Raw genomic sequence first — 16,273 nt, 5'->3', positions numbered from 1 at the left:
CTAAATGAACAAGGGTGTCTGCAGGGGGAGGTAAAAAAAGGCAAAATGGTAGCCATAACCACACCATCAAAGCCTTGCCCCCTTTTCCGGGTACATTGCATGTTTTTGTCCTGCTTTTTAGAGCACAATCCTGACAAACTATTCAGAAGCTAAATGTGATCCTTGGCCGCCCAAAAGTTATGCAACTGTGAAATAGATAATGCACCAGGGGAGAATCATAGTTTGTTGGTCAAAAGTCCAGAAAATATTAATAAAAGAGTTCATCTGAAAAAGTCACAGAAGGAGCACACTGCTTTTATACATATACTAAGTTGATCAGGTTTGTCCTGCTGGTTATTTAAGTTCAAGGGACCCAGTCTGTTTTCAGGTCTAAAGGCTTATGGATGTGGGGAACATTAAAAATTAACACTTAATAAATCAATCATCAAAACACATGCAAGTTAACTATTGCTTTTCTTCCCCTTCCTCCTATATGTGATCCATTTTTCCCACAATAGTTGGTGAGAGGACAGGGTGGATAAAAAGGACCAGGAAAAAAAAAAAGATCAGAAGGTAAAAAGAAAAAGGATGGAAGAAAAGAAAAAGAAACTTTAAACCTGCATGAAAGAAGCAGCTCACCAGTTTGACTTCCACATTTAAAATACTAAGGGTTTTTTTTTTTTTAAGTTAAAAAGGTTTTAAAAGGTCATTATGCATTTAGCAGCCAAAGAGCAGTATGAATTTCTAAGCAGCAACATCTGGAGGATCAAAAGGAATCATACTTCAATCAACATGAAAATATCTGCTCATTACACACAATCATATTTAGTTATTAATAGATCCTGGCTAGACCCTGACATTTCACACATTTCATCATATGATGCACCCAGGACACTTCTGGCATTTAGTTTATCATTTCCATCAGTGTCACGGAAATAGTGACCAATCTGACCTCCAAAACCCTCCGACTGTCACTCATCGTAAGTGAATTTATCAACACACAGAGAATGGGAATACACAGGAGAGTTTTAACTGTTTGCATACAAAATAATTTCATTCTTCATGCTTCAAAAAGAGGGGGAAGCAGCGCCCGCACTTTCGCATAATAAGTAAGAAGGGCCAGCAGACAATTAGATAGGTGGAAATAGTATGCAAAATGATTGGAATTCAAATTCGTTGGGCAAATGTAACTGGAGCTGGCTTAAGTAATCAGTTGAAACGGGTTGATTTTCCTCCATCGTTAGAGGTTAATACAGAAGCTCTCCAATTTATAATGGAAGCCGCCTTATTTCAACCGCAAATTAGCACAGACCTCATTAATATTTTCATTCTATGACATCCCTTCTGATGGACTTAGATGCATAGGCTGGAAAATATTAAAATTAATTGGACTGTTTTATTTATGGGGAAAAAAATAATACAGGGCTTGGCAACAGTACTTCTGGGGGACAAATTGCACTGACCCCAATACAGTATCTAAGACATTCTGGAATGGCGTGGAATTTTCCTTCTGTGATGTCACAATGGCTTGCTACACTGGAATATTCCCTGGCTGTGGGGTTAAATCACTGCAGTTAAAGGAACAGCAAGGACAAATACCCTTTTTTCCCCCTGCAGCACCAATCAAAATAGGGGGGAAAAAGGTGTAAGATATCTTTGGCCCCAAAGACTATTTTGTTTATAACGATAATTATTTAGTCAACTGAGTCTCAATTTTAGTTTTGCTAATTAGATCGAGCACTACCTTCTTCGTCACTTACTGCATCCTCTGATGGTTGCAAAAAGGAAGGCTCTTACTATTTTGATTGTTTTGCATGCTATCTTCTAAGAAGTCTTCGGCTCCATATTCAAGGGACTTGATTATATTTTGTTAACAGCAGCAATCTAAACCTTCTGCCATGTTTCACTTTGGAAATCATCCTGATCGCTGAACAGCGACCCTCTCAGAAATAAATAGATAAATAAATAAACTGTTTCAAGGGGATTATCCAGAAATAAGCATGTATACTGTAATTCTCATTTATTAAATTGAATTTAAAATACCGTTTACGAAAAGGCTTAAAAAGCAGGTGTATGCCTTTGTGTGGTTTGGTGTGCTTTGAATCTGAACATTCTGTCATACGTTGAATGATAAAAGCAAGAAATTGGGGGTCACTTGCGAGTTATATTTGGGTAGATTTGACTTCACTACAACTGGTACTTTCCACGGTCAACGTTTTAGCTTGCCATATTTGTTTGAAGCAGTAAAATCTCTTTCTGGCTTCTTCTTTATTCTAAACATGTATGTGCCATTACTTTAGATCCTTTTGTGTCCGTCTCATTCATAATGTCTGCGAGCAGTGGTTAGATTTAATTTTTCCAGGGAGGCCTTTCCTCTAATGTTCAAAACAGCTCCCACGCGTGTTAAATGCTGATCCATCTATGTTCAGAGAAAAAAGAATTTACGCTTAATTTCTTGCCTCTCATGCAGAGGCTTTTTCTGTTATTGCTATCAAAGGGGGCTGACTGATGTGCCAATGCTCCAGTTTGTGAGAACAGCCATTTGGGGGTGGGGAAGGTGTGAAGCTTGGAGTCTTTTATATGATCATGAGATCCTGAGCAAAACAGCCAAGGAGAACAAAAAAATTAGGAAAAGGTTCTATTCCCTGTTATCACCTACAGGGTCAAAGAAGTCAAGATGGCAGCTGTGATGGTGCAATTGAAGGTCTGTCTGATTTTTACAGGCAATGTACATGAAACACATGTCTTCGATCATACTGTTGTGGCCACCATCTTGACTTATTTGACCACAGCCTGGAAATACCTCTGATCATGTAATACTACTGCAAAGCAGAAGTAAACGATAAAGATAATCTGTGTAACAATAGTAGTCAAGGACAGTTTTAGAATATTTTCCAACATGCCCTTTGACAATAATGTTGCTTAATTATTATATTTCTTAATCCTGGGTTTAACCTTCTGTTTCATTCAGGTCTGTTTCAAAGGGGCCACTTTTGTTATTTGAAAGAGTATTAGAGTTGACTGAAGTATGGAATATTTTTAATAAATTTACTATAATTGAATGCCCAAACAGAAATAACTCAATCTGAGAAAAACAAAGCACAATGCAATTATTTGGGCAAGCATAAAAGTTGCTGAATATAATTTTGGGTCTTCTCCTGGGACCATAAATTAGTAGAAGTGGTAGCTAAGAGCCATCTCAAAGAAGGAAAGGGATTGAATTAGTGCACTGGTTAATGGGGAGAGCCTGGCTTAAGTTCACTCTCAGACACGGGTGAGAGTGAACCGAGTGAAGTCAATCCAGCCATTTTAAGACGGGTCAACCCACAGTCAATCACAGCCACTTTAAGATGGGTGGACTTCAACTCCCAGAATTCCCCAGCCAGCTTTAAGTCCACCCATCTTAAAGTGGCTGAGGTTGAGAAACACTGTTGTAGGGGGAAACGGGAGGAAGGAATGCAGTGCACAGCATCTCAAACAGCTGGATAAAAGGGGGGATATAAATCTAAGAAATAAATAAACAAAACCTTAAGATTTCTGGAACCCTCCCCAGCAAATGCTTGATTAATTCCACCAAGTGGTTGAATAGGGGGCGAGAAGGAGGCCATTAATGAAATTCTCAAGCCCCTCTCAGACTCTGCCAGCAGAGTCCCAAACCATTCCTAAACCCTGTAACCTTCTCAACATACTAGTCCAAGGATAGACCCCTTTTGTCTGCCTCCAGGCAATGCCCTTCTCAGTCCTCCTAAATATTAACGCTCCATGGTCCTTCGGGAGAAAGAACAATAGTATAACAACAACAACAGTAACAGCTATTGTTGTTTTATTATTATTAAATAGAGGGTTTTTGTTGTTCAACAGTTGTGCTCTGCTGTTTCGTCAAGGACTGATTGAAGACTCAGCCATACAACCAATAGCAAGGGATTCTGGCAGCTGTAGTTCAGCACTATCTGGAAAACCATTGGCCCACCACCTAAGCTTTAGATCAGTGTTTCTCAATCTCCGCAACTTTAAGATGTATAGACTTCAACTCCAAGAATTCCCCAGCCAGTAGTTGGCTGGGGAATTCTGGGAGTTGAAGTCTATACATTTTAAAGTTGCGGAGATTGAGAAACATTGCTTTAGAGACTCTGGCACAAGCCAATCAAGGTTTTAAAAGTCACCACCCACCCTTTGAATTGATCCCAGAAACAGACTGGAAGTTATTCTATCTGGAGAGAGACTCAGAAGTTCTGCCTTTGTAGGTGCAATCCTGTTGGGAAAGGGGCCCTTCAGATTTAAAAGTGAATTGGATAAATTTATGGAGGAGATGAATCCATGGCCACACGCAGCTTGGGTCTTTGGCTCTACCAGCGCTGAAGGCAAGCGTTGATTCCATCGCCTTACAGAGAAGGTCCCTTTGTTTTGGCCCTGCGGGTTGCAAAATGCTTGATCAGATGAATCTGTGTATGTCTCCAGGTCCCTACTTACGTTCTCACAACATTGCTAACTTGTTAACCAGTTAGCAAAATAGAAACACGCACAATCCCTGTCCCCCCCCATTTCTGCATTGATCACCAGTTCTTTCCTCTTTAAGCTTCGTGACTGCCCAAAAATCCTCACAAACGTTGCTTGGGCTGAGGACTTTTAACATCAAGAAGGGATACCTGAGCGCGCTTTTCTTCTCCTCGTTGCTCTCCATCCAGCCCTTTCTCTCTTTCTTGACTTGGGCCTTCTCAGATGCTAAGCCAGCAGGGAGAGACAAACTTGTTTCATCGATTGCTGTTTGCCACTCCAAGAACGCTTTCAACTGAAAAGTAGGATTTGAAAAAATGCTTTAAATAAACAAATAAACCCTGCCACAGAACAAAAATGCTTGCATGGAAAGGCCCTGAGAGGCTATTGCAACTTCCCCTTCCTTTCAGGTGGCCTGAACTACAATTTCCAGCATTTCAAGCCAGCAGGAAGGGCATCTCTTTGGGTAGGACGCAAGAACAAACCTTTAGGTACACAGGAATGGGGTGGGTGGATATTTACACTTCACCTTTGTGCAATCTTCTTTTCCTTCAAGCCCTGATATAACTGGAGCTGGGTGGGTGGTGTCCCCACCTAATGCTGCAGGTCCACAGTCCGTCCCTTGATTCAGTTCAGTTTGTTCCTGCAGGATAAGAATACCATCCACATTTTCATTTTCAAGTTTTTCTAAATCAACCAACCGGTGCTAATATCTGTGCTTAGTACAGGGGTTTTTTTTTAAGCCAGAATAACTTTTAATATATAAAGTAGATTTCTGAGTGAAAATAAAATCCTCATTATGATGCTTGGTAAATATTAGCAAGTTTTATTAAAAGCAAACCTAGATATATTTGTGAACAGATAAGTAGTTCTCTAATCTAGGCATATGAAATTTGCTCTTTGATGGTGGCTTAGCACACACACACGTATACATATAAATACAGTATACATACACATACACACTCCTAATTCCAAAATCCAGCCAGCCGGTAGGATCACTCTGAAATATTTTACCAACTAAAATGGAACAACACCTTACAGCTCCCATCTCCCAAGCCATCAGCTTGTGCAAAGCTCCTGATCCTCAGTCCAAAATAAAAATGGCCCTACTCTTTGCCATCAAAATATATTCCTTTACAGAGCTCTTATTCTTGCTACCAATTCTCTATGACATAATCAGTTTTGATGCCCCAAAGGAGTTAAAAATATATTGTGGAGGGATTAAGTGCAAAGGGAATCTGTTAGTTTATCTGTTTGTGGAAAGAAAGCTGAGATATAAATCTAATGAATAAATATACCATTTAACAACGAACCCTAATATTACTACCACAGATACAAACCATTATTTAGAACTTTACTATGTTTAGTATAAAAATTGGCTGAACAGTGCATACTCACATAGATCTGGAACATCTGCACAATTGGGATTCTATTGTGCAATGCACCAACACCTGCACAACTGTATAGACCAGTGTTTCTCAACCTTGGCAACTTTAATTCCTCTGGCTGGGGAATTCTGGGAGTTGAAGTCCACCCACCTTAAAGTTGCCAAGGTTGAGAAACACCCATAGAGACAAATAGGGGCCCCACGTTGTCTAAATAATTAGAGCCAGATGTAGGTCTACTTTTCAGAGCTGGCTCTACGATTAGGCAGTGAGATGTCAAACTCAGACAACTTCCTTTCAGTACCACATTAGACAACAATTTTTGGTTACTCGTATGGTTACTGGTTTGTATTTTAGATATGTTCAGGGTTTGTTGTTTAGATTTGATTTTTAATGGATTATTTATTTAACTATTTATGTTGTTGTTGTTCAGTCGTTAAGTCGTGTCCGACTCTTTGTGACCCCATGAACCGTATTGCGCCAGGCCTTCTTGTCCTTCACTGCCTCCCTGAGTTTGCTCAGTTTCATGCTCATTGCTTCAGTGATGCTATCTAACCATCTCATCCTCTGCCATCCCCTTCTCCTTTTGTCTTCAATCTTTCCCAGCATCAGGGTCTTTTCCAAAGAGTCCTCTCTTCGCATTAGGTGACCAAAGTATCTGAGCTTGAGCTTTATTATCAATCCTTCCAATGAGCAATCAGGGTTGATTTCCTTTAAGATTGACTGGTTTGACCTCCTAGCAGTCCAGGGGATTCTTAAGAGTCTTCTCCAGCACCACAGTTCAAAGGCATCAATTCTTCGGCGCTCAGCCTTCTTTATAGTCCAGCTCTCACAGCCGTACATTACTACTGGAAAAACCATAGCTTTGACTATGAGGATCTTTGTCAGCAAGGTGACGTCTCTGCTTTTTAATATGCTATCTAGGTTTGCCATAGCTTTCCTCCCAAGGAGCAAGCATCTTTTAACTTCATGGCTGCAGTCTCCGTCAGAATTAAGAATTCTGCTTAAAGGAGACTTGAAAAGGACTCCTTTTGCGATCCTGAGGCGATCTTCTGGTCTTTGGTTTCTTTTGAATAGTATGTAGAATAGTATGTAGAGATAAACAGCATCTACATGCTATTCAAAAGAGACCAAAGACCAGAAGATCGTCTCACCAGCAATCAATCACCAACAATCATCACCAGCAATCATCACCCAGATAAGCAAAGGTTACCACCGGGCACACAAGCAGCAAACACATGCCAATCAAAGAACTATCAGAGGAGCAAAACAAAATCCCCACCCTTACCAGCAATGGCAAGGCAGGCCACAGCACATAAATAGCAAACCCCATCCCATTTTAGCACTGAAGATGTTACCTAGCCGGGTAATGAAACGTTTGCAAGAAAGGAACCAAGCTCAGAGAACCCCAAGGACTCCACCGTTCAGCCCTGAGCTACACATATTCACCTCTATTGTACCTGAACCTTTCTTACTATTTTCCTTCTGCATTGCAGGGGGAGATCTCTAGGAGCAATCCCCAAAGCTACAAACCATAAAAAGGTTTGTTCCTTCCTCCTTTTCTGACAGTCACTGTCCTATTATCAGTTTTTCTTCTCCCCTATCTCCAGTTTTCTGCCTGATAAGCTAGTAAATAGCATGGGCTGCTGTGGGCAAGCCCATTTTTATTTTCTCCAGAGAAGGTAAAAATAGGCTATTAGAGTCCAAAAAGTCTCCCACAAGAATCCCATGTATCATACAGAAAACCCAGCCTTCTTCCTCTTCCTACAACCCTTCTATCCTCTGATATCCAGTTATTTAGGGGATAAGGCCTAAAGCTATTTCTATTCGCCGTTTTTCTCTTTTTGGCACTTCATTATCAACAGCCTTGGTTAGTACGCCAACTCTAGCTTCCTAGAGCATAGTTTTCAAAAACTCTTTTCTCCAATGGCTAAGCAGTTTTGGAAGGACAACTGAACTCAGCCTTCCTGATGATCCACTACTTTCCTGCAGTATTTCCCCATATTTATGGTCCCCTAATCAAGTGCTCACGAAACAACTGTTAAAAATGCAGGGACTTGTTCCGAGCCTGCATATTTCAATGGGCCTACAGATGTGTCAGAAACTGAGTCTGGCTGAATGCCAGGAAGTCCCACGTCATTGGCCTTAAGAAGCTGCAGCTTGTGAAATACGTGGTGGGCATTACCCTGGGGGAAGAAGGCATACCATTGTTACAGTGCGCAGAGCCCCGGCCAGCAGACAGAAGGTGGCTTCAGCATGTACCTGTAGAAAGGTGAAGGGTGTGTTCCCTTTGCTGGGTGTGTTCAAGCCATTTGCCTTGGTTGGTCTGATTTAGATTCCTGCACTAAGCAGAAGGTTGAACTCAGTGGGCTTAAAGACACCTTCCAAGGCTGTGATTCTATGCTTTCCTTGTCCACCCTTCCACAATCTGGTGTCTTCTAGAATTGTGAAGTCTTCCAGATATTGGTGGGGAATTCTGGAAATTTATGAGTCCCAACACATCCAGAAGCACTGACGCCCCTGAGTTCTCAATCAGGATTTAATATTTCCAATCCTTCTACAAGGCACCAGCTTGGGGGAAGTTGCAGGAGCTAGTACAGATTGTTCAACTTGTCGTTTTCAGGCAATTTTCAGGACTCACAAAGAGCTTAGATGGACTTAAATGGACTTTTGGTTGGCCAGAACAGCCAATTTTAAAGCAAATTATGAGGATTAAACAGCTTTTACCTTATTGGCACATTGTTCTTTCTCAATTCTCCTGGGCTGCTCTGTTTTTTATATTGTTGTAATAAATATTGGGAAAAGTTGGGGAAGAATGAGGAGAGGAACACAGGCATTCTCACAAGGTGGCTTTTTGACAACACTCCCATGCAACCCAAATCACAAAAAGCCCTGGACACAAGCTCAGGGATTTTCTTTAGAGTTGGCAAAGGTTTGGACATAACTCACCCCCACCTAACAGATAGCTTTGCCTGGCCAGGAGATGAATATCTCCACTCCATGTTCCTAGCCTTTCTAAGAAAGGATGTCCTTGTTAGGGATCCCTCTACTGCAGTGTTTCTCAGCCTTGGCAACTTTCAGATCTGTGGGCTTCAACTCCCAGAACTCCCTAGCCAGCAGTTGGGACAATTGGAACAGCAGTTGGGACAATTAACCCTCTGCTGAACCTCAAATAGTACCTCCACATGCCTCCTGCCCTTGCACCAAAGTCAAATCCTTACTTCTCAATCCTGAAGCCATGAGCTGTGCCTCTGCAATGGATCCTAGTCGGGAGCCATCAGGTTTCTGCCCTTCTTCCCATTTAGAGCTCTTAGGATTAAATCCAAAGAGCAGACCTATTCAGCCCAGTTTTTCCAAATGGATTTTTACAATCAGCAGGCATGCTGGCATCAGGTGGATTGAGAATGCATTCAGTGAGAAAGCCAGTAAGCTCTGCCTCTCGGTGCCTGCTTGTGAACTATATTTAACTCTTACTTGGCATTCTCTTCGCACTCTTGAAAGGCTCCTCTCTGGATTCCAGCGCTAGGTTGGGCAGCTCTGGGTAGAGTTTCCATTCTCATTTAATTAAGTGCTCTGCATCTTAAGAGGGTGATACTGCTGATTAGCATCCTCTTCCCAAAGCCTTTCATGAAGGAGAAAAGAAGGTTACTTGCTGGTAAACAGGCTTCTCCAATTTCATAATCTCTACAGAGACTTGTCGCCCATCCTTGTAAAGAATTGTCCGTTCTATTAAAGAGAAAGAGGAGGCTATCAACTGACACCATTGGGCCATCTTGTAGAGGGTTGCCCTGACTTTAGCTGCCTGAACACGGGAACTGAGCGTGCATAGCAAAGGTTCCAAATTTCAAAATACCCTCTTTTGAAGGGGTAAAGGAATAAGCTGCATTCCAGTTTGGGAGAACAGGCAGATCTAAACCCCAAGCTGTTTCACTGCAGAGCCACAAAAATATTAGGAATGAGTTAGGAACAGGGAAGACACGCACTGCCCTATATCTTAATGAGAAAAAAAAAGTTTGCACTTTTGAACTAATATATGAACCAAATGTTTGCCATCCTTTTCTGAATCTTGCAAGGCAGTTCTCCAATCAAAGAAATGCTTATATTTTCTCTTTGTAGTGGGTCAGCTTCCCATTCAATTTTATGGGCATGGAAAGAATCTCTAAATAAATAAATGAAGCCAGCAAGCTGAGTGGGGCGGGCATCAAGGGAGCTCTCCTTACCAACATGGGTTCCCCCATGCATCATGTTGTCGCCCCAACTTCCACATGGCCACCAGCTTCACTCCCCAAGCCAGACTCTGCACAAACCTCCGTGTTACTGCAGACTAATGCTCTCTCCAGAGGACACTGAAGGAACAAATTCTTGGGTGCCATTTTTTGTTCTGCTTTTCACAATGATGGGTATAAATAAAGCAACTTTGCCGGAGGGAAGTTCAGAAGCCTGGCATAAGGACACCGCGGCGATCTGGGGATCTTGGAGCCACAAAGAAGGGGGGGGGATCAGCAAGCCAAGAGTGGACAGGAATACCCCCCCCCAAGGGAGAACCAGCCCATCCCCAGGTGCCACAAGACTCCAGCAACTCCGATGACAGAACAGAAGCTTTACTGTGTGATCAGTACCCCAGCCAAGCCAAAAGAAACTTGGTTAGGCTGCCTAAAAGAGCCAACAGGAGATCAACAGGAACCTTTCCATTCCTATTGTAGTTACAGCATAATTTGTTCAGAATTAGGTAATTTTCTATTACGGATTTAATTAATTAATTGCTACACTATGCATTAGCTATTAGCTATTCATCGCTACATTGTGCATCAGCTACACTGTGCATGGCCAATGCTGCATCGTGTGTTAGTGCATTGTGCACTGTGCTAATGCACAATGTAGCTTTTTGAAGGGAACTTTCAGATGCCATCGTCAGGGAATACGAGTGGTCTCTAGGTGGTCCTGCATGCCTTCACCTATGCAATAAGCCAGTCTTTACTTTTTTGTGAAACAGGTCCGTTGGCACCTGTCCCTAACCCCAGTCTTTCAGGCACCATCAAACCCATCCTTCCCAAGTCCTGGGATCCCCTTGGAGACCAGGGAAAATATATAGGTCTAGATGAAATTAGTATTTCTTAAAAAGTCAACCAGTGCAGCTCCCTGTGTGTTTTGGTGAGAAACAGTCATGCATGGGACGTTAGCAAAATGCAGAAGATGAATTCATTAGCAGCCCTTTATTTCCCCTTCCTGAGATTCTGTCTGCTCCCGCCTGATCTGGGGATTCCTCTCTCTCTTCTTTTCTTTAGCAACCTTTTTTGTCCCCGTAACAGAGATGTAAGCAAAGATCAGGTGGTGCTGATAACAGCACAGGGTTGCAGGAAGACAACAGCCAGCGAGAAAAGGAACAATAAGAGCCTAAAATGCGGGGGAGAGGGGGGAGTACCATGGAGTGGCAGCCCATGAAATGGGTGTGGGGAGAAGTCCTCCAGTGGGGACAGTTAGCAAAGAAAGGGGATCGTTTCAGAAAGAGCAGGAAAGGAGGGGAATTCTCTAAGAGTCCACGAACAAACGGTTGTTTGGCTCTGCTGCTTTGTAAGGCTTCTAAAGCACAGTCAATCACTTTCTTAAATGTTACCCTTAGGAAAGGGAAGAGGATCAATACAGAAGAGAGAAAGAAAAGAGGCCATTTTGTACCATCTTTTATCTGATGTCTGAGACAAAGTTTTCAAAACCGAGCGTAAAGAGAAGGGGGGCGGGGGACTTTAAGCTTTTGTCTTGTGCTTTCTCTCTCTCTGACACACACACACACACAGAAATCCCTATTTGTGCAAAATAACAACAACTCGGTGCTATGAGAGGGCTTGCTGCTGGAAAGTGCAAACAGTTCCACAGTACACCACCTTTCCTCCGACCTGTTTCTGTGATCTCCATTAGCCACATGGTGGCGAAAGAAAGAAAGAAAGAAAGAAAGAAAGAAAGAAAGAAAGAAAGAAAGAAAGAAAGAAAGAAAGAAAGAAAGAAAGAAAGAAAGAAAGAAAGAAAACGAAAATTCCCTTAGTAATTAGCCCTAACCTTCCCCAGTCTTCCAAAATATGGCTTTTTAGCAGCGGCTGTTGGAGAGCGTAAGCCTTCTTGCACAATTCACCTTTTTCTCATTCCTGCTGAACTGTGTAGGTGGCGTTATTGTCAGACGGTGAAACCCTCACAATTGAAAGAGATGAACCAGGCGGCTGAGAGGAGGTTGGGAAGGGAAGCCAGCATAATGTGATGAGCCCAGGAACAACAGATGGGCGGGACGGGGAAGCAGTATCAACGTCACATTTCTGAACAAATTCAGGAATTCATTTTTTCTGGAGGGGAGGAAATGGGAGCAAATCGCTAGACCAAAGTGGTGTTTATAAAGATATGAACAAAGTCATAAAGCCCTACTCTGCCCACCAAAAAGGCAAAATAGGGACAGTACAGAATGCTTTCCACCATAGGCAAATGCTGCTTGAAGGAACCCAGCCTTTGTGTCCCATTAGGTCAGTGTTGTCCAAACTTGGCCACTTTAAGATGAGTGGACTTCAGCTCCCAGAATTCCCCAGCCAGCCATGCTGGCTGGGGAATTCTGGGAGCTGAAGTCCACTCATCTTAAAGTGGCCAAGTTTGGACAACACTGCATTAGGTCAACCCCAAGGCGATCCAGAGAAGCATCTATAAAAGCAAAGAAGTCTATCAAATGCCAGCAGTCTAGTTGATGGCAAAGCCTGGTTCAAATCTCTTCCATCTGAGAGAACACAGCTTTGCCCAAGCTGAGGCTCCCACTAGGGTTACGACTCCAGCACTCAAATTCACTTCCCAGTTTGGGGAAGACCACTCTAGATAGTGCCTTCAACAGCAGAGTAAACTGATGAACACAAAATCCAGCTGAAATAATGATCACATTTAAAAAATCCTTCTGTGGTCATAGAACCAGACCTGGAAAGGACCTTCAAGTCCAATCCTTGCTCCATACAAGAAGCCAGATTCAAGCATCCCCACGGATGGCTATCTAGCCTCAGTTTGAACACTGTTACAAAGTTGTTTCCTAGCAATTCATTGGAATCTGCCTTCCTGTTCTTGATCATAAAGTCCTAGACCAAGATATAGAGAGAGCCAGGTCAATCTCTCAAGATCCCACCAAGGGCTGACTCCACTCAATGGCAGAAATTCAAATGGCATCCCTGGGCAGTCTGAAACTCTTTGGATGATTATGAAGATTATCCTCAGCTGCCTTAGAAGCTCATTTCCACCATCATTAATCTTTCTCTGCAATATGCAGTGACATAAGAGTGTTGCTGTACTCTTGGGGGCACTTTCAATTCACCCAGGGGAGGGGGCAATACATGGGACTCTAATTTGATTGATTGATTGATTGATTGATTGATTGATTGATTGATTGATTCACCACCCAACTCCAATGGAGTCTGGGCAGCATACAAAATTATTATTATGTGTGAGTCAGCCAAACATCCTAGAATATGCCACATGATCTTCTACAATGCTTGGGCAGATAAATCAGTGTGGAAAATCTCTGAAGTTAGAAACATATTAAAATTGCTAGCCTAGTTAAACTGAGTTTAACCTTATTCATCCATCCCTACCATCCCCATTCATGTCAAGCATATAGTTCTACTTCTCTTCAAGCTGGAGTTTCCAGCTGTTGGTGGTTCTTCTTGCCTTCCTGTTCTGGGAACCTTCCAAGAAGATTTCCACAAAGGATGCCAATATGACCCTTTAAAGAAGCTATTTGTTAAAAATATCCCCTCTGATACCAGCAACATGTTTATTTCTCTGTAATACCGTCACCTGTGACAGTGTATAATTGCAGGTTGTTCAAAAACGTCATCTACCCACTCAGTCCTGAAATAAAATACAATCATGAAAGAAATCAAAACCTAAGATTTCAACCTGGAATTGAGAATGGCTTTGCAACAAATTGTTTCATTTTTTAAAATATTAAAGGAATGTACTCATTTGAGAATAGGGCCACAGAAAAGAATCTTTAAAAATCTACGACATGACCTCTTCAACTGCACCTGAAGCATCTTTGTGTTTCCAAAAATACTTTGAAAAATCTGTTTTATTGTCCAAATGTTGGGGGAGGGGAGGTGTTTTGTGATTTACCATTGGTGTTAACTTTTTTTCATGTACTGTGTCAGAATTATCAAAATTCATGCCCTTGTAACATCCCAGAATTCCCAGCCAATGACCATTTATAAATTCCCACCCAACATATCTGAATGGCATCAGTTTGGAGGGAGGGTCTGATCCATATATAGAGAATCCATGCATAGAAACGTAACTAAGAAAGCAATTCCCACCTGGGTCATAAAAATGCAGAGGCAGCTTTGATTTTGAATCTGGAGAGACAGGAATTTACAAAGGACAATTATCTCCTGCTTCCATCCTTCCTCACATTCCTATCCATATCAGTGCCACTCATCAGTAAATCCATGTGGTTTTCTTGGTAAAACCAAGCTCCCCCAGCTGTCTCTGTAAATTGGGAAAGGTGGAAGGAAAGAGAAGAAGAAGATGACAAGCAGCAAGGTGGATGGACTCAGTTACAGTAGAGATGAGTGCACCATTGGGAGACCTGAAAGACCAGGTTAGAGACAGACTGTTATGGAGAAGATCTATCTATGTGGTTGCTAGGAATCAAAAACAACTTGATGACACATAAGCAATCAATCAATCATTCAATCAATCATCAGGGAATCAGTAGCCATGACATCTTAAAGAAAGCCTTGAGCTTAGAAGCAGTATCTGATGGAGGTGAAACCCAGCCCTCTACTCTTTACAGGGATCCTGCAGGGTGGTCTGTTTGTATAGGAAACTAAGGGACCTTGGACTTTGTAAAACCATTCCTCCATTATATCCTGATTAAGCTATTGCTAGCCCACCAGTGGCACAAGGTGGAGCCGTCTAATTTTGAGCTTCTCTGTTTCTGAAGCAACAAATTATGACTTAGCTGCAATTATAAGCTGTAGATTCCATCCTTTGATAATCTGCGGTCCAGCTAAGGTTAATTAATTATCGAGCAAATTAAATCTCTGCCACTAGAGCAAGTAAAGCACAGTACACTTTGACAGTACTGAGTAATGCATCTTTGTTTCATCTGCCCATAAAGCCTACTGATCATTACATATTCATAGACATCTTCCGTACAAACATTGGGAGCAATGCATTTGGATGCCTGAGGCCTTAGAGAAGGATTGGATGTCATCACATTCACCATCATCAACAAAAAATCATCAAAAACCAAGAGCACGAATAACAATAGTTAAGGTCTCTTCTGAATCAAAACGAAAGACTCTTCAATATCCATTGATCATGAATGGATAACCAGATACCTACAAGAAGACTGTAACTCTCATCCTGCCCCAACATTCAAAACCGGGTGGAGAAATACAACTATCAACCATTCATCTGATCCTCTTTCAAAGGAACATACAGGACGCCATCACCATCTTTGGCATGTTCGGAATCTCTCATCACTAGATGTATGGATCTATATTCCGAGATAATAGAAACAAATCTACTCTCTCTACCTTTGTATATTCTATAAATTCTAGAAAATCCAAACCCGCCTTCAGCCACAAAAGCTTATTGCAGGCCAGTCACTCTCTAAGCCCAACCTACCTCAAAGGGTAGTTGGTGTTGTGGAGAAAAATGAGGCAGGGGGAGAGGAGACTCCAGGACACAAGTCTAACATAAATAAATACCTCTATTCTCCTTCCTTGTTTTCTCTCCAAGCTGAAAACGAACAAAAACCACCGTTTTTCTGGCTCAGCGGTTGTCATTCCTTGTTTCTTTCGAGTTCTAACACAAGTTTTCAATCAAAGATAGTTTGAACTGTACAAGGATTTATTTTTAATCCATTTCATCATGATCCCTCACATGGAATTCACCTGCTGCTCACCGGCTGGACTTTTTGTTAAGCCATCCACCAAAATTCAAAGAATCTTTTCTGGTCAGTCACCCAACACTAGTGAATACATGAAATTAAGGGATGGATTGCCTCAGAGTCTACTGCTTCATAGTTGCTAACATTAAACTGCATCTCAGGCATGTCTGCGGGGTGTGGTCAAAAAAGTCAAGATGGCCACCACAGTGGTGCAACAAACTTAAAAAGCAGATGAAGTTTAGATCGCATTGTTGTGGCAACCATCTTGACTTTTTTAACCATATCCTGCAGACACTCTGCTGCCTTTGCTGTTTTATGCCTTGCTTCAGAGCCATCCTTGAGGGAGCTCCTCACAATCTTTTTCTTTCTTTATTAAACATATTTCTATGCCTCCAAAATCCAAAGAGACTCTCGGTGGTTTACCTAGAAAAGGTACAAGCTAAAACATCCATGGTAGGAATAAAAACAATTCTAAACAAAATAAAGATAAAACCATACAGGATACAAC

General features: G+C 41.9%; 1 long non-coding RNA gene across 21 annotated transcripts in view; it reads right to left on the bottom strand.

Moving 5' to 3' along the window:
- The window catches only part of LOC112543199 (uncharacterized), a 71,372-nt gene that overhangs the window by 22,196 nt on the left and 32,903 nt on the right, over nucleotides 1-16,273 (bottom strand). For 2 of the 21 annotated variants that reach the window (XR_015797899.1, XR_015797897.1), the window contains exons 1-4: nucleotides 9,080-9,295; nucleotides 5,003-5,116; nucleotides 4,626-4,768; nucleotides 4,150-4,389 (exon numbers count right to left, since the gene is read on the bottom strand). This is a non-coding gene — a long non-coding RNA (uncharacterized LOC112543199). Of the gene's footprint in view, nucleotides 1-1,982; nucleotides 4,390-4,625; nucleotides 4,769-5,002; nucleotides 5,117-9,079; nucleotides 9,300-9,332; nucleotides 9,481-16,273 lie in introns of those variants that run through there. The other 19 variants (XR_015797900.1, XR_015797902.1, XR_015797901.1 and 16 more) reach the window with 16 other exon arrangements.

Source organism: Python bivittatus, unplaced genomic scaffold (genome assembly GCF_059951505.1).
Source record: "Python bivittatus isolate LINGU-HERP-01145 unplaced genomic scaffold, Pbiv_v1 ctg000610_np1212, whole genome shotgun sequence".
Lineage (NCBI taxonomy): Eukaryota > Metazoa > Chordata > Lepidosauria > Squamata > Pythonidae > Python > Python bivittatus.
Note: the sequence above shows the minus strand (reverse complement) of the source record. Positions and strands in the feature narration are given on the sequence as shown.